Source organism: Dermacentor albipictus, chromosome 3, assembly GCF_038994185.2.
Source record: "Dermacentor albipictus isolate Rhodes 1998 colony chromosome 3, USDA_Dalb.pri_finalv2, whole genome shotgun sequence".
Lineage (NCBI taxonomy): Eukaryota > Metazoa > Arthropoda > Arachnida > Ixodida > Ixodidae > Dermacentor > Dermacentor albipictus.
The window spans coordinates 56,099,926-56,123,096 of NC_091823.1; the positions used below are offsets into that span (position 1 = coordinate 56,099,926).

A 23,171-nucleotide genomic window follows, 5' to 3' on the forward strand; every position below is an offset into this window, starting at 1 on the left:
TTAAAATACGAATGAACTACTTCCGCAGTACATGAAAAAGCACATTTCACCTCCCCTAAATAGTAACTCAGTCCGACCGGTGACTGCGAACATGTGGCGTAGTTACATAGGCAAAGACATCACAGCTGCTGAACTTCGCTGTGACAACAGTGGTGTAAGAACGTCGCTGCGCTATGGTCAAAGCTCGCCGGTAGATCTTAAGCTCCAATATATTATTCAGCTGCATTGATGGCCTCGAATGGCATGGTGAAATTAGAATGCGTATAACACTTATTAATTTGTAGCAGTCGCCATATCACATGAAGAGAACGGTAGACCACGTCCATAGGCGAGTTCTTCGTTTCTCGATAGCGAGGGCAGAAGCTTAGTCAAATGAGAGCCTTACGCGTGAACTGCGTTCAGCGAACGCTTATGCTGTGCCACCATTTCAAATAGCAATTCTCGAGCACGCACGTTTTATTCGGCGCATTGGGCTCTTGCTGACCGATTTTACAGACCTCTATGTTGCTCTTTAAGAGTCGGGCAGCCTACCGCGGCGCAGTTATCACCCTTTCTGTCTTTCTCTCTTAACAGGACGTTTCAATGTCATCACGGAAGGACGCAAAAAAATTGTTTTGAGTGTAAATAAAGCCACCTCCACCGAGGAAACTTTCAAAGGAGTGCAAGTGAAAGAGCCGTCTATATATCTGGCGCGAAACAAAATAAAAACAAGGAAACCTCGAATGACGTCTTGGAAGTAGCATGAGCAGAACAATACAACCTAGTGCCGATTCATTTCGATGTGGAAGAGAAAAAAAGGGATCGAAATGAATCCTCCTGAATGTTTTCTCAGATCCTGTTCAATAGGACGACGAAAAATATTGTTCCAAGTTCGAAGGCGCACTTGTGTGGAAGGAGATATTCGCTCCCTGTGGACGACGAAGCGTATAGGCTGGTTTTTTATAGCTCTCTTTCTGCAGGATATCACTTATTGGTTTTCGTTGTGCGAGCAGCGAAACATTGAGGGCACCTGGCGCACAGTGGATGCAGTGGTATTTTTGCCTAGAACGCATGGTATTTTCGTATAAAAAGGCACGCTCTAAATGTAACAGTTCAACAAGTGGTTGCTCTCGCTTATTTTTTTTTTATTAATGACACTGAAAGACATTCACACTGTTTCGATTTCGTAAGCTAGTTTGAGTGGAATGATAAACTGTTGACAAAGGCTGGCCCTGATGAGCATGTACTGTAGAAAGATGCTACGGCTACGTTTCAACAGTTTGTTAGCTGTGCTTTTTCAAGGGAAACAGCATGCTTGTATGCTCTAAGGAAGTTGAAGTTGGCAAGTCAAATACGCCGACGCCTTCCGAAAAGGAGGCCATGAAAATGTCACAACATTATGAATAATACCTGACGCGCTAGTCTATCGATGTTTGCTTTGGTGCGATGCATACAGCCAGCTCTGGCCTCGTCAATGCACTTTGCGAGGAGCGAATGCTCTCTTGCGATAACATTCCGCTGCCTATTGAGGTCAGAAGTTGGATACATGTGCCTGAATGGCAAGGGCAAATTTTCTAACATGAAATCGCAACATGTGCTGTTCCCTCACTAGGGTGTGTGTTACATACGCTGCTGCTCGCTAGCGAAGTTTCACCGCAGATGGACTATAGTTTTATTGTACGTAAGAACTTGTAGATGAGGTCTCTTGTCCCTTGACTATATTATCTATCATGTAGTCGTAATGTTACCTTACCAACAAGAGTCACATTTCTGCGATCTTGGTGAAACAACTAGCGAAAGTGGCTGATTTTACAGCGGTGCTGCTGTACGCTAGGTTCTGGCGGTTTGTGCTCGTAGGCAAAAAATGTGGCGACCAACCCAGAGCTAACAGAGCCAAAGCATAAAGAAAAAATGCATCGCTAGGCACACCCCAGCTGCGTTTAATCGCGAGGAGTCTCAAAACGTATTGAGATCAAAAAATATCGTAATAAAAAAGTAAAACTGGAATAGACACTGTTTAGTTTGGATTTCGGTTTGACGTTACGGGTTCTACAGGCAAACCACGTAGCCTTATCTCAATTCCCTTCCACCCGTGCAACGGGTAGGCCGCGTGCGGTAAGGACTGCAGAAGAACAGCGCGCCACCGATGAACAACGTCGTGACCAGAAGCGAGAATGTGCGCGGCGACGGCGGGTAGCACGAAATGCGGACAAAGATTGCGTCGCAAACGTCAAGCGTATGCACCTTTGGTTGGATAACCCTAACCAACTCCCCTCCCATGGTAATCGTGGGTGACTTCAACATAGACGTGTATCGGTAAGACTAAAAGCGGTTCGTGGCGTTTCTCTAGGAAAGGTTCGCCATGCTATGTGACACAAACATCAGTGTGCCCGCGACGCCTCATCGGTCGTGTACAGACCTCACATTCGCCGAGACATTTCCCAATGTCACCACACATGCCGTCGTTGCTTAGCGACTATGATGATGGGCTGCTAAGCACGGCTTTGCAGCCCAACGGTCATGGTGGCCGCATTTCAATGGGAGCGAAATGTGAAAACACCCGTGTACTTAGATTTAGGTCTACGTTAAAAAACCCCTGATGATCCAAATTTCCGGGGTATGTCACTACAATGTGCCTCATACTCAGAAAGTTGTTTTGGCGCATAAGACCCCGTAATTTTTCTCACTTTCACCACATAGCCACTGAAAACATATCATAGCGATCATAAAGTGATCGTCACCTTGGTGACCAAGTAATAAATCCAAAGAAGCAAATCAAAGAAGGTTAGAAAAAAAAGTCTTGGTCGAAAGGCGAAACTGCGACATTTTTTTCAACAATACTACGTGTGAAGGAGTGACAATAGCATGTGCTCAGACGCCAAATACGTTTATAACCTCCTTCATAGAAACCATCGATCCCTCCCGCAATGCCGGGAATGTACCATCGCAAGCTCTTCGCAAGTGGCGTTCGGTATAAGGTTCGGTGAGAACAATGCGCCGCAATTATCCCGTACGGGGAGGTCCACTGCTTGAGTTCCTTGCCGCTGAAAATTTCCGTTATCCATAAGACGAGGCTTGCGAAAGCTGATGAGACACGCCTTCTCATGCGCAAGCAGCCTGATTAGGTGATAACAAGTATCTCTGTAGGGAGAATTTACCGTCCTGAACCTCATTTTCAGTAGCTACAAGAACGACGTTCCCATGGCTACAGTTCCACTTCGTAATGAGCTTGCTTATATTACTTGCGTGTTTGAGTCGGCAAAAGTTTATATGTGAGGTAACACTAGAAATAAAAGCACCACCGCAGTCTACAAACGTTTCCATTGTTTACGGAGCCATTAGCAGCCTTCCGTGCTACATTATATTTTCTTCCCTGTCATGAATGTCCAAGACATGCTGTTTCCAAGCACTCTGATGTTCGGACTACTTTACAAATGCCATCTCTGGGGCGAAGTCCAGAAAGCGTTCAGCCTGTCAGAAAAATTTCTCATTGCTCGGTCACATAAATGAATTTAATGGAAAGCATAACTGCAGTGCAAGCGTTTAATCGCCGACAACGTTGACAAAATATTGCCGCCAACTGGTAATTTGATAATATTTAGAATCCGGTCACCCGCGAAGAGAAAAACAATGCGCTATCAGCATAATTGAATCCAAAACAGTAAATAACTGATCGGACCTCTTATAACACGGGATAACATGAATTGGAGACCTGAAATCGCTCTGCTGGTCTGTTTCTAAGCATAAAGGAGTCCCAATCGTGCATGGAAGAGTCTCTTTTAATCAATTCGCATGTGAAGCGAATAGTGTTGTACACAATTGAGCGTACCAGTGGTTCGGTAATGCCAGTAGTTGCTTTAGAATGTAGTGTGGTACAGGTGCAAATAGCGAGCGGACTTGATCAACTAGTCAGTTCAGCGGACTAGTCAGTTCCGATTTCGACAACCGACGGCTGTGCTCGGCCTCATCGTTGTGGTTCGAGTGTTGTTTCTTAATCTGGGCAAACGTTAGAACAAAAAGGGTTAGAGCTTTAGCTCTCAGTATCACAGCGTTAGATTCTAGATACGTTGACAACACAGCCTGACAATATGTCTGAAATTGAAATCGGTCGCCCTACGACTTGAAGAGCACGCGTGCGGAGCAGGCGTTCAGTACCGCTCGTATCGGGCACTTTCCGCATAGAGATCTTGGACTGCAATTTTCCTATTTGCATGCTTTTCAAAAACTACGCCATACATTTACCTCTCTCTGTTATTTTTATTTATTTCGCTCCGGCTTTGGACATTGTGTATTGCCCCACCTCAGTCCCTCGCACGCTTTCGGCAATACTCATTGCTGACTATGACCCGTCACTCATCGATTGTCACACAAAAAAAGGTCACACATAGGAGAACATGAGCTGATTTCGGCAATTTCGGGCGCAGTTGACTGATTCACTGCACTGAAATATTATTTAGCATGAAATACTCCATTTCAAAAATATGTTGCTGACCAACTGAATACTTAACCTTTCCTGTGGCAAGAAGAGCAGAGCACAACTGAGGGATCACGTAATTACTATAATACACAAATCTCTCTTTTGCTCACCGTCATATATGCACAAATATAATTGTTCCACTTCAAAATTTCAAATCATCTTCAGCAGACATGTTCATTTAAGGTGAGATATGCGAGTTGGTGGATGCTCTTCCAGTAAGCGACATTGCTCTCTTAAGAGAATGAATAGGCTGATTCTTTTTTTTCTTGTTCTGTTCCTCGAGCTTATATGTGGATAATTATCGAAGCTAGGTACCCTTTGCACAGAAGCATGACAATCCCGTTGGACCTAATTGTACATTTATGAAGTACATCTCTCCCTGTCATGCTGGCATTCACAACCATACTTCCCTGCCCTAACCCCCCTCCACACTCTTTAACATAAAAAAAGCCGTCGTCTTGAATGCAGAGCAATCTGGGTGATTTCAGGGTACGTGTTGATCAATGGGAGTACTGAAACTGCTGAAAAATGCATATTTGCATTATACAGGTTGCTTATTATTATTTTTTTAGCATCTGTATACAATTATTCTGCACTGCAGTTATTGAACATTTTTTCGAGCATGCGAGAGGCGTATCCAAATCACGTCTAAATTTTCTTGCTTATTAAAAAAATTCAACACAGTCCAAAATGTGAAGAAAAAATTAATTTTCTGTGACTTTGCTAAAAGAACCTCCACCAAAACAAAAGCAAAAGTGATTTTCCTGTCAGAAGGTCGATTAGTCATCAAATTTTCAACGTGCTCTATATTTTTATTCCCTCATTTCAAGGGCTGAATGAGAAAAATGACAACAATAACCTTGCTGTATAAGGAAGAAAAAGTATGCCTCATGGAACCAAAAGCAAGAATCAGATGAAAAGGTTCTGGGTGGAAAGATCACTGCTTATGCCAGCTGCAACACTATGGTCGTTTAAACGAAAACATATGGTTTACCCACCCGCATGTTCTTTGTGCGTGTGCAAAGCCTTTTACCAAAGCAAGCAGCCCCGTTGGGAAGAGAACAATAAACAAGGGCATCTTGTTCGCGAGAAAGAAAACCACAGTTTTTTCTAAAAGGGCTTGAAACCTGCGATGTAGCGAACAAAGCTTTTAAAAAATCAGTAGATCAAACTTGTAAGCCACAATAAATCGTGAGCATAGGATCTGGCGTTGTTGTTTTTTTTTTTTTTGGGGGGGGGGGGGGGGGGCATAGTCTAAGTAGTTGCTGAGCGACGTGACTAGGCGAAAATAAAATAAGGCGAACTTTGCGAACATTTCTACCTGTGATCGGACGTTTCTCTCCTTGTGATTTTGCAAACCGCCATTTCCCGCTTCTATATTACGTTGTAGTAAGAGTTAAAGCTAACCCGCTCAGCATCGCGGCCCCGGACCTGAGAACTTTTCTAATATGACGAACAATAGGGTGATATTTATGTCATTACATTTACATACCGAAGGCCTTAGGGCATACTTTTCTTTTTTTTTGCAAATCTGTTAGTTGCCAAAGCATGACAGTGGCGTCACTGTTGCAATGACACTGACAACACTTATCAGCGATTATGCGTCGAGGCTCAGTGGGCAGCAATAAAGAGTGCGCCGTGGCAATTGTGACAACAAGCTACAGCGCACTTTGTTGTCACGTATACCTCCATACTCATCGTATACTCTTAGAATATTTGCCAAACAGGAATAATGTAATCCTCACGTGGCTTCGACTCAGCCGTTTCGACATGGGCTCTATGAAGCAAAAATGTTATTCGGCTGATTTTTCCTTAGATACCTGCTTGAACATTGGGTTCTGGTTATGCCTTTGAAATTAAGCCAGCAGAAAAAGCGGCATTACACAATGTGGCCCACTTGCAAAAAAAAAAAAATATGTGAACGAATTTTTCAAGTAAATAAACGAGGTATATACCCATCGCCAACACAAAGCTATTGATACTTATTTATTTATGAAGCGTATGAGAGGAGGTGGCACTCCGTGGAGACGCCAGCTACTCGTTTGCTTCAACGGCCGACGAAAAGAAAAGTAATTTGCGAGAAATAGAGCACTAGCACTACCGAAAATGCCGAAGGGGCGAGTTCCATCGAAGCAGTTCGCAAGTCGCGACGGAGATGTCGCGTCAATGCACTAATGCAATGTAGTGTTCGTGAAAATAAATCAAAAATGGAAAAAGAAGAACCTAGAGACGACCACACCGATGCACCGCATCATGCAGTTCCTAACAGCGCTCCAAAATTCACCTTCCTTGAAAAAATTCTACCATTGCGTGCACTGTCCGTGTGCGTAGTTAGTCACGCTATTCGCCACGCACAGAAGATAGAGAGAGATAGAGCAAGGAGAGGGAGGGCAGATAGGTCAACCAGACGAGTGTCCGGTTTGCTACCCAACACTTTAGATAAGGGAAAGGGGGAATACACAGAGGGTAAGAGGAAATGAGTGAGTACTGAGTGCACATGGGAGGATGCACAGGAGCACTAGGAAGTAAACAACGCAGGAGCAGAGGAGGAAGTACGCATTCGTGAAACGCCACTCACAGCCACAGGCGGCGCTGCAAGGTCGCTTCGCCGCTGGAAAGGCTAGACGGCAGTTGTAGACCGAGCAAGGAGTCCAGCTTATGCAGTCGGCAATTCAAGAAACTTGGAGAACTCAAGGAAGCTTGGGGCTTTTTGCCTGCAAGCAAAGTTCCCTGGCAGCGTCCGTCCTCGCCAAATGTTTTGGACGCTTTTAGTGTTTTTCAGAGACAGCGGTTTTCTATCAAGAATCTGCAGTAGTCTGCACAGTTGTTGGCGGCAGGCGTTTGTTACGCTGTGTTAGAAAGTGTTTTATAAGAGAAGAGTTTTTTTTTTTTTTGGCTAGCTGATCATATTGACAATGTGATGGTTCCAGCAGGTAGAGACATGAGCGCTTAAAGAAAGAGAAATGCGCACGATTTATTGGATTCTTCAGGGGAACAAACTTGACTATTAGCTTGCGCTATCCTGTGTAGCAAGTATTTTGTCACCGTATGATTGTTTTTGTAGTGCGGCTGAGCATGATCGACATGTTGACCTTCGTAATTAGGTCTATTGTAACTATTTATAAAAAAAGTTTATGTCGAAATTCGGGCGCCGCTTTTGTTAAGAGCGCAACGGGTATCCATCTTTAACAAAAGAAGTGCATAGAGAAGACCCATTTTTCTATGTGCCTCACATGCCAAGGCATCCGAAGTATTATTTGTTGTGATTACACAATGACCACGGAGCCACTAGGGTACAATTGCATTATGCTGTTATTTCGCCATGGTGTAGGTTTTCGTATCCCGAATACTTAAGCGTCCTGCACTGTTCAATGTCAAACTTTTCTTTAATAAGATGTGCTTATTTGGGTAAACTTCCTATCTAATTTTTCCTGCCTCAAAGGTGGCATCCAGAATTTCAATGAGAATTCAATATTTCGAATCCGCGATCTTTTGATTATTGGATTGATTCGAGGTGGAAAGAAAAAGAAAGTAATAAAATTATTTCGTTTTTTTTCCTTTTTTTACACATCAAGAGCTTGAAGCAACAGAGGCGCTTTTGGGAATCCGGCAACGCATACTTTCGCCCATGTTTAAGTAAGACGACCACGACAGTGCTCTAAGCACCAGCTCCTCTGTTTTATTTCGCCTACGGGTATGTATGTAGAATCACCTACAATGCATAGTAAAGAGCGCAATCCAATGCCACCAGTGGAAATTATTAAACGAGAGCTAAGTGACTCATTCAGCTCCGATCGAGATTCTTGTATTGAGTGTAAAAAACACGCAAGGTGAAATTACTTACACCAGCCACACCACCCGCGAGCTGCCATTCTATCCCATCTATTTCGTACGTGGCTTGCCAAGCGAGGAAAAGTGGCACTGAGCAGCAGCGTCAGGTGTGAAGAGAGCCGCGAGCGAAGCTCTTCATTCTTTCACTGACTACTTTCACGCTCCGTTCTCCGGGCTCATCGGCATTCTTGGCTCGCATGGCATCGACACACGAGACCGGCATTTTTCGCGCCGTACACAAATAGCATTTCTTTTCTTTCATAGTTTTTCTCCTGCCGTTGTCCTTTGGCCCGCGCGCCGTAGTCTCGTAGATGAAGGGAAAGGTGCGACGCTCGGTTTCCTAGTCACGCTCGACCGCGAACTGCGTGACTGCTTGCAAAACTGGCCCCCTTTCTTCCCAGCCCGAGTTTTGAGAGCGCTTGGCTTTGACGACTGTCCTCACGCACTGTCGGTGACAGACTTTTTAGGCAGAGGATCTAACCATGCATCGCGCCGTTCTCAATAAATCAGAATGATCTTGTGGTGAAATCATGCCGTCGAACAGCGCAAGAGGAGTACAAACTGCTTTCGCCTGTAACCCTATATGATTCGAATTTAAAGGTACATCTTCACGTGGTTGATTGCCCGCTATCGTCAAAAAGAAACCGTTTCACCCTCAACTTGTTGCGCATTCTTAAGGAGGAGTTACGCGGTTACTAAATGAACCACGTATTCTTATATCACGGCAAGATATATATATATATATATATATATATATATATATATATATATATATATATATATATATATATATATATATATATATATATATATATATATATATATATAGTTATTGGTGTAAAACTGTTTACATATGTAATATAACTGTTTATATATATATATATATATATATATATATATATATATATATATATATATATATATATATATATATATATATATATATATATATATATATACGTATTTATAAACAGTTATATTACATATGTAAACAGTTTTACACCAATAACTATATATATATATATATATATATATATATAGTTATCGGTGTAAAACTGTCTACGCGATGTGTTTACAACCGATAAATAGACCGCAGCTGAGAATCCCGAGACGCTTTTGCCACTTCATCTTCCCCGTCGCCGATATTGGCCTCTGTTCCCACCGTACCACAACCTCTGGCGGAAAAAGCACCGTCGCGGTGCTTCAGACGGGGCCATCAGTAAGGGAATTAGTAGCCATACTATTGCCCGGTGGCGGGCAATAGTATGGTTTATTAAGTGAGAGACAGGTACGACGGCAGGTGATTGGTCACTTAACGTAGAATGGGGTAAGGGCCTTTGTAGTACGGAAGGAGTTCCTCGGAGAGCCCCCACTCGGCGGCAAGGGGACCAAAGTAGTGCGAGAGAGCATGGCGAAAAGTATGTGTCTACGATGGCGGCGATTGTAATCGTACCGCTGAGTTTCCTGCGAGGTCAACAAACGGGTCAGGGCAAACTGGCGTGCAAGGACAGCGTGAGTTGTCTATGCACGGTGCTCGAATCCCATACCAAGGGCAGTGAAGTGTCCAAGGATAATAGAGCGTCACGACCGAAGAGCAAGTGAATGGGGGAATGCACAGCAGTATGGTGGCGTGATGAATTATAGGCGAACGTGACGTAGGACAGCGCCACATCCCAATCCTTGTGGTCGGCGTAAACGTACTTCAATAGCATGTCAGCAATTGTCCGATTAAATCGCTCAGTAAGGCCGTTGGTCTGGGGATGATAGGAGGTAGCCAGTCCATGCTTGGTAGAACATGAGCGAAGCATATCGGCGGGAGAAAAAAGTGCGGCCGCGGTTGGTAAGGAGCTGTCGCGGGCGCCATGTACTAGAATGATATCCTGGAGTAGGAAATCTGAGACGTCGGTTGCTCAGCTCACGGGAAGTACACGAGTGATGGCACAGTGCGTTGCGTAATCAGTAGCGACAGCGATCTACCTGTTGACGGAGCTAGACTCGGCGAAATGGCCAAGGAGATCCAAACCTACGCGAATGAATGGCTCAGGTGGAATGTCGATCGGCTGTGAGTACGCGGCAAGAAGCCGTGCTGCTTTTTCCGATGTTGACAGGGCTTGCAAGCAACTGCATAGCATCTCGGAGAGGGCTATGCCTACACAAGGGCTCTCAGGAAAGGGGGAAGCCTAAAAGTACTCAAGAAGAAACTATGAATAGGCAAAGATCAATCAAAAATAGGCAAGATATATGCGTTAAGAGACAAAGCCGGCAATATCATTACTAATATGGATGAGATAGTTCAAGTGGCCGCAGAGTTCTATATAGATTTATACAGTACCAGTATCACCCATGACGATAATGGAAGAGAGAATAGTCTAGAGGAATTTGAAATCCCAAAAGTAACGCCGGAAGAAGTAAAGAAAGCCTTGGGAGCTATGCAAAAGGGGAAGGCAGCTGGGGAGGATCAGGTAACAGCAGATTTGTTGAAGGGTGGCGGGCAGATTGTTCTAGAAAAGCTGGCCTCCCTGTGTATGCAATGCCTCATGACTTCAAGCGCACCCGGAATATTGGAAGAACGCTAACATAATCCTAATCCATAAGAAAGGGAACGTCAAAGACTTGAAAAATTATAGACCGATCAGCTTACTGTCAGTTGCCTACGAAGCATTTACTAAGGTAATCGAAAATAGAATCAGGAACACCTTAGACTTCTGTCTACCAAAGTACCAGGCAGGATTCCGTAAAGGCTACTCATCAATAGACCATATTCACACTATCAATCAAGCGATAGAGAAATGTGCAGAATATAACCAACCCTTATATATAGCTTTCATTGATTACGAGAAAGCGTTTGACTCAGTCGAAACCTCAGCAGTCATGGGGGCATTACGGAATCAGGGTGTAGATGAGCCATATGGAAAAATACTGGAAGATATCTATAGTGGCTCCACAGCCACCATAGTCCTCCATAAAGAAAGCAACAAAATTCCAATAAAGAAAGGCGCCAGGCAGGGACATACTCTCTCTCCAATGCTATTCACAGCGTGTTTACAGGAGGCATTCAGAGACCTGGATTGGGAAGAATTGGGGATGAGTGTTAATGTAGAGTACCTTAGTAACTTGCGATTCGCCGATGATATTGCCTTGCTTAGTAACTCAGGGGAACAATTGCAATAGATGCTCACTGACCTGGAGAGGCAAAGCAGAAGCGTTGGTCTAAAAATTAATCTGCAGAAAACTAAAGTAATGTTGAACAGTCTCGGAAGAGAACAGCAACTTACGATAGGTAGCGAGGCACTGGAAGTGGTAAGGGAATACATTTACTGAGGGCAGGTAGTGACTGCGGATCCAGATCATGAGACTGAAATAATCAGAAGAATCAGAATGGCCTGGGGTGTGTTTGGCAGGCATTCTCAGATCATGAACAGTAGGTTGCCATTATCCCTCGGGAGAAAAGTGTATAAAACCTGTGTCTTACCAGTACTCACGTGCGGGGCAGAAACCTGGAGGCTTACGAAAAGGGTTCTGCTTAAATTGAGGACGACGCAACGAGCTATGGAAAGAAGAATGATGGGCGTGACGTTAAGGGATAAGAATATAGCAGATTGGTTAAGGGAACAAACGCGAGTTAATGACATCTAAGTTGAAATGAAGAAAAAGAAATGGGGGGGGGGGGGCATGGGCAGGACATGTAATGAGGAAGGAAGATAACCGATGGTCATTGAGGGTTACAGACTGGATTCCGAGGGAAGGAAGCGTAGCTGGGGCAGCAGAAAGTTAGGGTGGGCGGATGAGATTAGGAAGTTTGCAGGGACATCATGGCCGCAACTAGCACATGACCAGGATAGTTGGACAAGTATGGGAGATGCCTTTGCCCTGCAGTGGGCGTAAACAGGATGATGATGATGCTGCTGCTGCTGATGATGATGACATAGCACCGTGCGGAGCGTGCGAGGCCGGGCCAGCCGAAGCGGCAGCAGACGCGGTCCTAAGCGCGAGCAACCTCAAGGTGTCCGGCAGTTGGGACGTCATGAAGTTTCTGAAGCGTGATTGACCGGAGGTGTTGAGGAACGACAAAGAGAAGGGAAGGGCCATCAGGATAAAATTGCCCCAGTACAATGTACCGTAGTTGACGACGGACCACCGTAACGATGGATCAGTAGGAGCAGATTCAATTTGGTCAATGAGGTTCCTCAAAGTAGCGCCATGCCGTGGCTCATTCTGCTTGTCCAAAAGCTGGGAAATGGAAAGAACACTTGTGGAAGCGTCCGTGTCGGTGTTGGCGGGCGTGTGTACAGCGTAACTGGGCAAGCAGTTGGAGTCCTTGCGTAGGCGACCAGACCACCAAATAGGAATATTCTTGAAGCCGCAAAACCTGTCATCCGAGCCTCCCTGTGGTATCATTTACGGACGAAAGCCAACAGAGGACGTGGTTTTCCGATAGAATAGAAAAAGACCTGCATTATAAATAGGGGCGGAATTTCGCTACTGGCCACACAAGGGCCAAACATGCGCTCCCGGTAATAGAGTAATTCCACTCCACAGGTGACAGAAGACGGCTAGCGTACGCGATGACACGTTCATGGCCATGTTGAACTTGTGACAAGACGGTTCTGATTCAGTGGTCAATGTAATCGGTGCGCAACTCTGTAGAGGCTGAAGCAGGGAAGTGTCCTAGAACCGATGGAGTGGTGAGCATGGTGGTAAGGTGAGAAAAGGCGGTGGCCTGAGAGGCTCCTCTCGAAAACAGCACACTTTTCTTCAGGGAATCTCCTAGACGGCGTGCTGTGGTGGAAAATTCTTTAACACAGAGGCGGAAGTAAAAGCAAAGGTCCACAAAACGGACGACATATTTTGCGGACTGTGGAACAGGAAACGCTCACGGCGCGAATTTTCTCCGTGTCCAGTCGGATGCCAGTCGCATTGACGACATGTCCAAGAACAGTAATCTCATGTTGGCCGAAGTTACATTTCTTGAAGTTGAAGTGTAGACTGGCCCTGCGAAAAACGCTGAAAATACCACTGAAAGGCGTTCAATATCTGTGCTTAATATGGGCGTGAACACAATAACATCATCTAGGTAGCTAGACAAGTCGACCATTTCAGTCCTTGGAGTAATGAGCTCATCATATGGTCAAAGGTAGCCGGAGCGTTTCATAGCCCAAAAGACATAACTTTGGAGTGGTAAAGACCATCAGGCGTTATAAAGGTGGTCTTTCAACAATCGAGGTCATCCAGAGCGATTTGCCAATATCCGGACCCTAGGTTAATGGACGAAAAATACTGTTCCCCGTACAGAAATGCGGGGGCGTCATTGATACGAGGTAGTGGGTAGATCTCCTTCTTTGAGATGCGGTTGAGGTGGGGGTAATCGACGCAGAATCCACATGCACCGTCCTTTTTTTTTTGACTAGCACGACAGGTTACGCCCAGTGACTTGATGATGGCTCAATGATGTCTTTCGCTAGCATCTTGTCTACTTCCCTTTTTAGGACGTGGCACCCCGAAGCTGAAGCTAGGTAGAGTCGCCGATGGATGGGTGGTTTATTGCTTGTATGTATAGGATGTTTGACAAGTGACGTCTGGCCTAAGGGTCGGTTGTTCAGGTCGAATATGTCCTTGTACAAAAGCAATAAACTCCAGCGCTGTTCAGTCTTCACAGGTGTGAGATTCGGAGCGATCATTTTCTAAATGTGGTTGTAAGTACAATTGGCAGACCGGAAAGGCTCACAGGAAGCGTTGACGGCAAAAATGTCAACGCAGCTAACTTTTAAAGCAGTGATCGGAGCTTGGTTAATATATTTAGGGTGAATTTGCTCAGTGAGCACTAAGTTCACCAATGGGAGATACGTGCGATTGTCTGTGACCCTCAGTATTTTATGCAGGACAGCAACGTTGTAGGTGAGAACGATGGCAGTTATAGGAGCGAAGATGTAATCACCATCGGGGACTGGCGTAGAAAGAGACATATCGAAGTACATCAAGACCTTTGGTGGAACGTAAACAAAATCAGTCGGTCTTAGGCGAATATCGTGTGGTGTCGGATCGACGTCCAGCAGAGCCAGGTCAAGACGCACAGTACTGAGGAACAATCGATGAGCTCTGAATGGGCAGAGAGGAAGTCTAGGCCTAGTATGACATCATGGGGGCATTGGTCAAGCACAGTCAAAAGGCCGACAGTATAGCAGCCGAACATGCTCACACGTACAGTACACATTCCGACCACGGTCACCATGCTGCCGTCGGCGATTCGTACGAGCCGAGTAAAAGCAGGCGTAACAATTTTCCTTAAATGGCGGCGTAGACGGCTGGTCATGATGAATATGTGTGCTCCGGTATTTACGGGTGCTGGGACGGGTGTGTCATCAAATTGAATCTCAAAAAGGATGTCTTGGATGTCTCGTGAACTGCGGCAAAGGAAGATCTTGCGGCGAATCCGACATTGCAGCACCACCTCGAAGTGTTGCATTGCCTTGTTTCCTGCTGGGACCATCCTGTGTAGGTCTGGCGGCTGGCGACGTTAAGGTAAGGGCGACCGAACATAGCGGCGAGTCGAAGTAGTGGCATCGGAAGCGTCGTAGAAATGACGAGGTGAAGAGCTTCGGGGTGAACTTGAATTCCAGGTCTTTCGAGGAGGGGACGGCCAATGGCTCCAGCTGTGATTGAAAACGTGACCGATTCAGCCGCAGCAGGAACCGATCGGTCTGTCATCAGGTATACGCCAGTCCGATGGATTCCGGGCAGTGTAGGGATAACAGACACTGTAGGGTGGACTGCGATAGGACCCAGGCTCAGGAGCAGGGCCGGTGTCAGGACGACTCAAAGAGCAGGCACTGGGAAGGCCAACATTAGCAATTTCTTGGCGAACCACGGATTGTATTAGCGATATCGTCTCAGCTGTGGTGTTCCAAGACATCTGTTGAGGCGAGGCAGGGATCACTCCTTCGAGTTCGCGGCGTACGAAGCAGGTCAGGTTTTCGGTTGGTCGTGGCAAGCTAGATTGGTCGGTGGGGTAGGTACAAGAAGAGGTCGTTGCACTATTTGAAAGCCGTGTAAACTGATTGTGCACATGGCGACTTTTCGGGCTTGCTCGATAGGGTTGCATTCCTTTCTGATGGCGTCGACAGTCGATAAATTTCTAAAGAACAGAAGGTTTAATGTGTCGTGCGCGTTGCTTTTGTTAATGTGTCCAACCTCGTCGGCCTCTGGCATGGACGTGTCGATCTTGTGACAGAGGGGAGGACGTCCTGAATGTAAGACACATACCATTCAGCAGCAGTTTGGGCACGCGTGGCGAGTAGTCGCTTGGCGGCTAGTGGTCGACTGGTAGTGGATGTTAGGATGGTAGGTGGTGGAAACGTCGGAAAGCTACTTTTAAACAACTCCCAGCTGGTTAGCTCATCCTCGTGTGTGTAAAACCACGTTCGTGGTGTTACGTCGAGATAGACCACTGCATTGACCAGCATTATGGTCGGATCCCACCTGCTCACATTACTCATGCGCTCATGCATCCCCAACAATTCTTCTACGTCAACACCATCAAGGCCGGTGAATCTATCGGGGTCTCGTGGCTGCGGTAGAACAACGTACTGGGTATGCGCAGTCGGCATTGCAGCGGCAGACACGATGCCTTCCGCTGGAAGCATGCTTCCAGCCTGGATGAGACGTCCAAGCGGAGCTCCGTGACGAATACAAGTACCCTGCACCTCCGCCAAAATGTCACGGGTATAAAACTGTTTACTCGATGACTTTACAAGAGATCGATAAACAGCAGCTGACAATGCGGCGAGGCTGTTGCCAATTTGTCGTCTTCGCCGTCGTCGACATTGTCCTCTTTTCCCACCGTAACAATATGTATATATGTAAGACCTCGCACTTGTGCCTAAATTTAAATATATGGAAGTGCCACGTGGCTGCATAGAACCAATATAGTGGTGTTGGCCTTCACTTGGGGCAAGTGACGCAAATCCTGGTACTTGGTATAACTATGCATTAATAATATTCAACCTCACAAATATTATATTGAGAGCAAAAGTGACAATGAGAAAACTGCGGGCCATCTTGAACAATTTCTAACAAACTTTCAGTTACTCAATACGTGATATGTAAAAATTCTTGCAAAACTAAAAGAAGTGCATTAAGGCTCGACAACAATGCCACGCAACCGCTCGCGGCGCAGCACTATTTCCAGTTCAGCAGGCTTTTTTTCAATCGGACAGAAGATATATAGATATAGCAAGCACCAATATTCTGACAGATGCCGTAATGGCTTGGAAAGCAATAAGGTACGTAAAGAGGGAGGCAGGGAAGGAGGGCGCTCAGGTGCCAAGTAAGTAGAACTGGTGGATGTTGTCATCTATAGTGTGCAAGCGGCAACTCCCTGTACGCGTACGTATTTCAAATTTCACTGTGAGCCTAAGAACGGGACAGTCGCCCGCATAACTGCGTACGTGTGGTCCCTGTAGCGCAGTGGATAGCGCGTTGGACTTCTAATCCAAAGGTCCCGGGTTCGAACCCCGGCAGGGATGCTGCCTCTTTCGTGCAGCCTGAATTTCTTTTGTTTTGTAGCTCTGTGCGCCACCACTGTACAAAGGGCTGCATTAGAATGCACTTTTTTTATGTGTGCTGAGCCTGAGGGCGTGGGATCAACCCCCGGCCACGTCTGCCGCGTTTCGATGAGAGCGAAATGCAAGAACGCCCATGTACCCTGCATCGGGTGCAAGTTAAAGAACATCAGGTAATCAAAATTAACATGGATTGTCCAACTACGGTCTAGCTAAAGATCATATGCTTAAGGCGCAGATCACAGAACGGAATTGTAATTTTTACTTTTTATTCAATGCAAGGTAATAGAATAATTTAGTATGTATCCAGCAAGGTAACAGCATAATAAAGGCACGTAAACAAGGAGACAGGCGGGGGGCGCTCAGGTGTCAAGTAATTGGTACTTCTGTGTGTTGTCTTCTACAACGTGCAAGCTGCAACTCTCTGCACGCGTAAGTTTTTGAGATTTCACTGTGAGCCTAAGAATGGGACAGTCGCCCGCATAACTGCGTACGTGTGGTCCCTGTAGCGCAGTGGATAGCGCGTTGGACTTCTAATCCAAAGGTCCCGGGTTCGAACCCCGGCAGGGATGCTGCCTCTTTCGTGCAGCGCGAACTTCTTCTGTTTTGTAGCTCTGTGCACCGCCACTGTACAAAGGGCTGCATTAGAATGCAATTTTATTTTGTGCTGAGCCTGAGGGCGTGAGATCGTACCCCGGCCACGTCGGCCGTGTTTCGATGAGAGCGAAATGCAAGTACGCCCATGTACGCTGCATCGGGTGCAAGTTAAAGAACATCAGGTAATCGAAATTAACATGCATTGTCCAACTACGGTCTATCTAAAGATCACATCATGTTTATAGCGCAGAAGACCACAGAACGGAATTGTGATTTTTACCATGTATTCAATGCAAGGTAACAGCATAATAAAGGCACGTAAAGGAGGAAAGGGGGGGGGCACTCAGGTGTCATGTCACTGCTACTGGTGGGTGTTTTTTCCATAGTGTGCAAGCTGCAACTCTGTGTACGCGTTCGTATTTCAGATTTGACTGTGAGCCTAAGAACGGGATAGTTGTCCGCATGACTGCGTACGTGTGGTCCCTGTAGCGCAGTGGATAGCGCGTTGGACTTCTAATCCAAAGGTCCCGGGTTCGAACCCCGGCAGGGATGCTGCTTCTTTTGTGCAGCGTGAATTTCTTCGGTTTTGTAGCTCTGCGCGCCACCACTGTACGGAGGGCTGCATTAGAATTCACTTTTAGTGTTTTTGCTGAGCCTGAGGGTAATTAGTAATTGGTAATGGTGGGTGTTGTCTTCTATATTGTGCAAGCTGCAACTCTCTGTAAGCGTACGTATTTCAGATTTCACTGTGAGCCTAAGAACGGGACACTCGCCTGCATGACGGCATACGTGTGGTCCCTGTAGCACAGAGATTCTACTTCCGGCTACCGTTCGGTGCGGACGCAGAATGACTTCCACCGGTGGGGCGGTGTTTGCGGCTCAGCCGAGCCACGTAAACAGGATTATTACAGATGAAGACAAGGAATACCAAGTTCTTTTGCTGCAATTGCCAACGGGACTCTGTGTTTTGAATACTGTTTTCCTTCACGGGGTCGTGACTGCAAACCCATCTCGCGCGGAAGATTTCCGGGACATGCTGGCCCGTCTGGGGCTGCTGTCCGAGGTTGTCACTTTGGGGGCGTTCCAGATGAACCAAGTTTGGGGGGTTACGTTCAGGAACTCGGAGTGTACGAACAAAATGTTGGCGTGCGACGAAGCTGAGGTGACACAAAGAAGGTGGCTAGTATTGGACCCGGCTAACCAGGAGATACACCTGAAAGTTTTCTAGCTGCTTCACCATGTCCCCGACGAAGACGTACGTGCGGCACTCGCAGCGTATGGAAAAGTCACTGAGATGACCAGACAACGCTGGCGTGTGCGAGGTGTCTCCAATAAAGGTTCGACAACGCGCACCGTAACCTTGAAGCTGAAGGCGGGCGTGACCATTGAGGATCTGCCACATCCGTTTCGAGTAGCCGGTATGATGGCTCTTCTCGTGGCCACTGAAGGGCTTCCCTTATGCCTGAGGTGCAACCGTTCGGGACATATCAGGAAGCAGTGTCACGTACCGCACTGTGCTACTTTCCAGCACTTTGGCCACGACGAGAGTCAGTGTGTGCGGACGTATGCGAACATCACAGGCCCCGCAAAGTCTGACGAGGTCTTACAAAAGCACGTCATTGATGCCGCTGATGCCGAGGGAGCGGCTGGTGGGTCAGACGTTACGCAGGGCTCAAAGGCAAAAGTCCTCGCTATACGCCTGACGGATCCTGCAGCACTGTCATGCATGGAAAGGACGATAAAGTGCAAAGAGCAGAGGCGGCTGCGGAGACGTCTGCCAAGGACGCAGTGACTAAAGTTGCTGCAAAAGACAGCAGTAAAGACAAAACGAAGACAGCAGCGGAGAAGGCAACCCCTATGGACACCAGTGGCCCAAGTGGTACGGCAGCGAAGCGGTCCCTTGAGGAAAGCAATGACGGCGAACCAGGGAAAATCAAAGCGGTTCAAAGCAAGCCGCCTTTGAATACAACCAATGTCCGGCGACCGACTTTGAAGCCGACGCCGAATGTGCCGCCCGATAGGAAACCGTCGGCGTCATTGCCGACATAGTATGATAGTGTGTCTACAGACATTTTCCGTTTTCCTTTTACTTATTTTGTGTGTGTGTGGGGGGGGGGGGGGAATGGTGGGGTAGCGGGCGGCTGCCACAAGACGCAAGTTCGGTGATAGAAATCCATAGATTTGGAATCCAACAACGACTGTCCAGAGGATGGTTTTCGCTGCGCTATGCCGGTAAGCTTGAGTGTGCAGCGAGTTGTGTGCAGTGAATGTAGGTGCTGACCGGTCCTTTCCTTCTTCATAACATAATCAATTCCGCCAATTTGCGTTACTTGTTGGAAATATAAATGTAAGGGGCCTTGGTTCTAAGCGAAAGCAGTACCAGCTAAGCACGCTATTCATGGAAACTGATCTTGACATTATCGTGGTGCAAGAAAGTAAAATCGAAAGTGAAGAAGGAACGGAACGTATGGTAGCGGCTTTTCAGCCACGGTGTTAGGTTTGTGTATCACATTGTGTAGGGAGGTCTGGTGGGTGCGCCCATTTTGTTCGCAGTTCACTGGATGCGGTTATTGAAAGCGTGGTTTGTGACGTGAATGGCAGACAAATAGTGTGCGACTTTGTTATTGCAGCTGTGAAGTGGCGACTGATATGTGTTTACGCGCCTAACAAGGAACGTGAACGCAAGGTTTTCTTTTAATGCCTTAAAAGCCAATTGAATTGTCAAAGCAACATTTTATTGATGGGGGATTTCAACTGTGTGTGTTACGCTGAGGACAGAGTGCTAAGCCCACCGGTTCACGACACAAGCGCGCAATTTTTAGCCGGAATTTTTGGCGAAGTGGATTTGGTAGATGTAGGCCATGTCGTGGGAAATGGTATGAATCCGAGGTTCAAGCATTTTCAAGGAGTCAGCCATGCACGATTATATTGAGTGTATATGTCTGCTGATTGGATTCCAATGTGTAGCAACTATGAGGTAAAATTTGTGTCATATAGTGACCACTGTTTAGTTTTCTTTACATTGGGCCCTAGAAAACCAAAATTTAATTGGGCGTTGCGGAAATTAAACTCGAAAATACTAGATGAAGATGTTTTCGTTAAGAAAATTAAAGTTCATATTCAGAACCTATTAGAAAAGGACCATCAAAGTATTGCAGAAGCATGGCAATGTTTCAAGCAGGAAACGAAGTTAATGGCAACGGAAAGATCATGCACTTTACGACGGCAGGAACAAAGAAAAGAAAAAGAGTTGCAGTGTCAACTTCACTTCTACTTAACAGTGGAAGGTGCTTGCCTAGGTAGCTTTGCGAAGGGAATAAAAGAAATAAACGGTCAATTAGAAAGCAGCGATTAAGAGAAATATCGAGATGCGGTTATACGTGCGCGCGCAGAAACATTATGTGCGCTGAAGTACCGACCAAAAGAGCGCTTTCGGACGAAAAGAGCTACGCTTCACGACAGGAGATAAGAGGCATTAGATAATGAAAGGAAATTGTGCATGAAAATCAACACATTCAGCGGGCTTTTTATTAGTATTACAGCGAGTTGTTACGCAGTACACGCGAGCACTCGGAAGGTTCCGATAGTGAGTTTTTTAGGCTTCTTCCAAAGTTGCATTAGGACGCAAGGCTGAACCTTGAGCAGCCAATAACTGTCGCAGAAACAGAATGAGCAATAAATGAGTTAGCTGTAGGTAAAGCACCCGGCCCTGACGGATTAGGCGCCGCTTTTTGTAAGGCGTTTAAAAAGGAAATGGCAATATTTTTCGATCAGTTAATCAATGAGTGATATGAGGAACAAGTTCTACCAGCTTCGTTTCGTGAGAGCCATGTGGTATTAATACCAAAGAGTCAAGACCCTCAAACTCTAATCTCGGTGCGGGCATATCGTCCCATTACCCTTACAAATACAGACTACATGATATACACGAAAGTTCTCGGGAGGCGACTACAGTCGGTCATACAGAAGTTAGTGGGACCACACCAGACGTGTGGAATAAAAGGCCCGTCCTTTATGACTAACATTCGTGTGGCACGGACGGTCCTTGAGTGTTGTGATGCCTTTTCAGAGAAGGTGGCAATATTACAGTTGGACCTGGAAACGACATTTGATAGGGTGGCGCATAAAATCTTTTTTCTTATACTTGAACATGCCAACGTTGGATGTACGTTATTAGGTGCTAAAATGTGTTATGATGAAATAGTTTCTAAGATCATAATTATTAATACATTATCGGAAAATATACAACTCAAATCTCCTTTGAGACAAGGTTGCTATTTGTTACCTTTGCTTACTGTATTATATTTAGAGCCATTTTGTTTAAAGGTACTTTTGTGTAGTGAAATCGTAGGTTATCGGGTAGGCGCGAGTGAAATAAAGATACTAGCATTCGCAGATGACGTGGCAGTGTTCTGTCGGGATAAAGAAAGCGTTAATAAAGCGGTTGACGTCACCAAAAGACTTTGTAAAATGTCAGGAAGTTCCGTTAACTGGGGAAAATCAGTAGGAATATTGCACGGGGTTTGGGAACATTTTCCCACTGAAATGGAAAATCTACAGTGGACGACTACTCCTATCAGATACCTTGGTGCACCACTACAGCATTTTCGGAACACGCAAGCTTACTGGAAAGAGCAATGCACAGAAGTGAAGGAAAAAACTAAACAATTTGGTGGGAGGAACCTTTCTATGTTCGCGAGAGCAAACGTATGTAACCTCTTTCTCGTCGCCAAGATTTGGTTCGTGTTACAGGCCATATGCGCATCAAAAACGAGCATACAAATACTGCACCGAGAATTTGCCGTATATAACTGGGGATCTGGGTCGGAACGTATCAGCCGCACCAATTTGTTCACATTGGTGAAACGAGGAGGCCTGGACTTAGCTCACTTGTACTTGAAGCAAGTGGTTTCACGTTTTAGGTTCTTGCGCGATCAACAAAATCTATTTTTATGAACTGTGCTTCAGGAGCGTCTGAGTGACGCTTTACCAAATTGTATTGTGTCAACACTGATAGCGAGAACAATTATCAAGGGCTTTCTGCATGAAGTTGTATGGGCGTACCAATTCTTGTGCACGCGTTTTTCCTTAAAGTGTAAGCAGTGTTAAGCGAAAGAAGCTCTACAAAGATATTGTCGACACATTGCTGCCTACACCAATACATATGACCAAGTTTTGTATAGAAAATGTAGTAAATGTGTTAAAAAAAGTAAAGTTGATGCAGGTGCGCTCATCAGCCAAGTCCTTTTTCTTTCAACTTGACAGCGAAACGTTACCGGTTAAGCCATGGCTCGAACAAAAAGGCTTGTTTGTAGCATGGCCAGTCATCTGTTTATTACGCAGACAACCAGAAACAATAGAGCATATGTTCCTGGACTGCCCAGACGCAGTATTCTTGTAGCAGATCTTGCAACGAACTTTAATAAGGAGAGCTACCGGTGACGCCGTACGGAATCCGCTTTCTCCCTACCTCAAATGATGATGGAGCCCCTCATGATATGTTCATGTTATTGTGTCTACGCAGTCTATGGAAAACATGAATGGCGATACGTCATGAGCATATTAAGATTCAGACTTCAAGGGAAAACTTTATTGAGAGCATGGTCCTCATGCGGGAAGTGTGCAAGGCAAGGAACGAAGACAATGACGGGATTTCAGTATTAGATGAGCTTGCATCTATGAAGCGCGTTTAAGTACCTCGCGTCAGCGTCAGAGTGGCAGACGCTTTT

General features: G+C 45.9%; 3 non-coding genes across 3 annotated transcripts; all 3 read left to right on the forward strand.

Annotated features, from left to right (window-relative positions):
- The first annotated feature begins 16,736 nt into the window (after positions 1–16,736).
- Positions 16,737–16,809, forward strand: TRNAR-UCU (transfer RNA arginine (anticodon UCU)). The gene has a single exon. It is a non-coding gene; the product is annotated as a tRNA-Arg (tRNA).
- A 535-nt stretch (positions 16,810–17,344) lies between these two features.
- Positions 17,345–17,417, forward strand: TRNAR-UCU (transfer RNA arginine (anticodon UCU)). Its single transcript has one exon. It is a non-coding gene; the product is annotated as a tRNA-Arg (tRNA).
- Positions 17,418–17,921: 504 nt separating this feature from the next.
- TRNAR-UCU (transfer RNA arginine (anticodon UCU)) lies at positions 17,922–17,994 on the forward strand. Its single transcript has one exon. It is a non-coding gene; the product is annotated as a tRNA-Arg (tRNA).
- Positions 17,995–23,171: the final 5,177 nt, after the last annotated feature.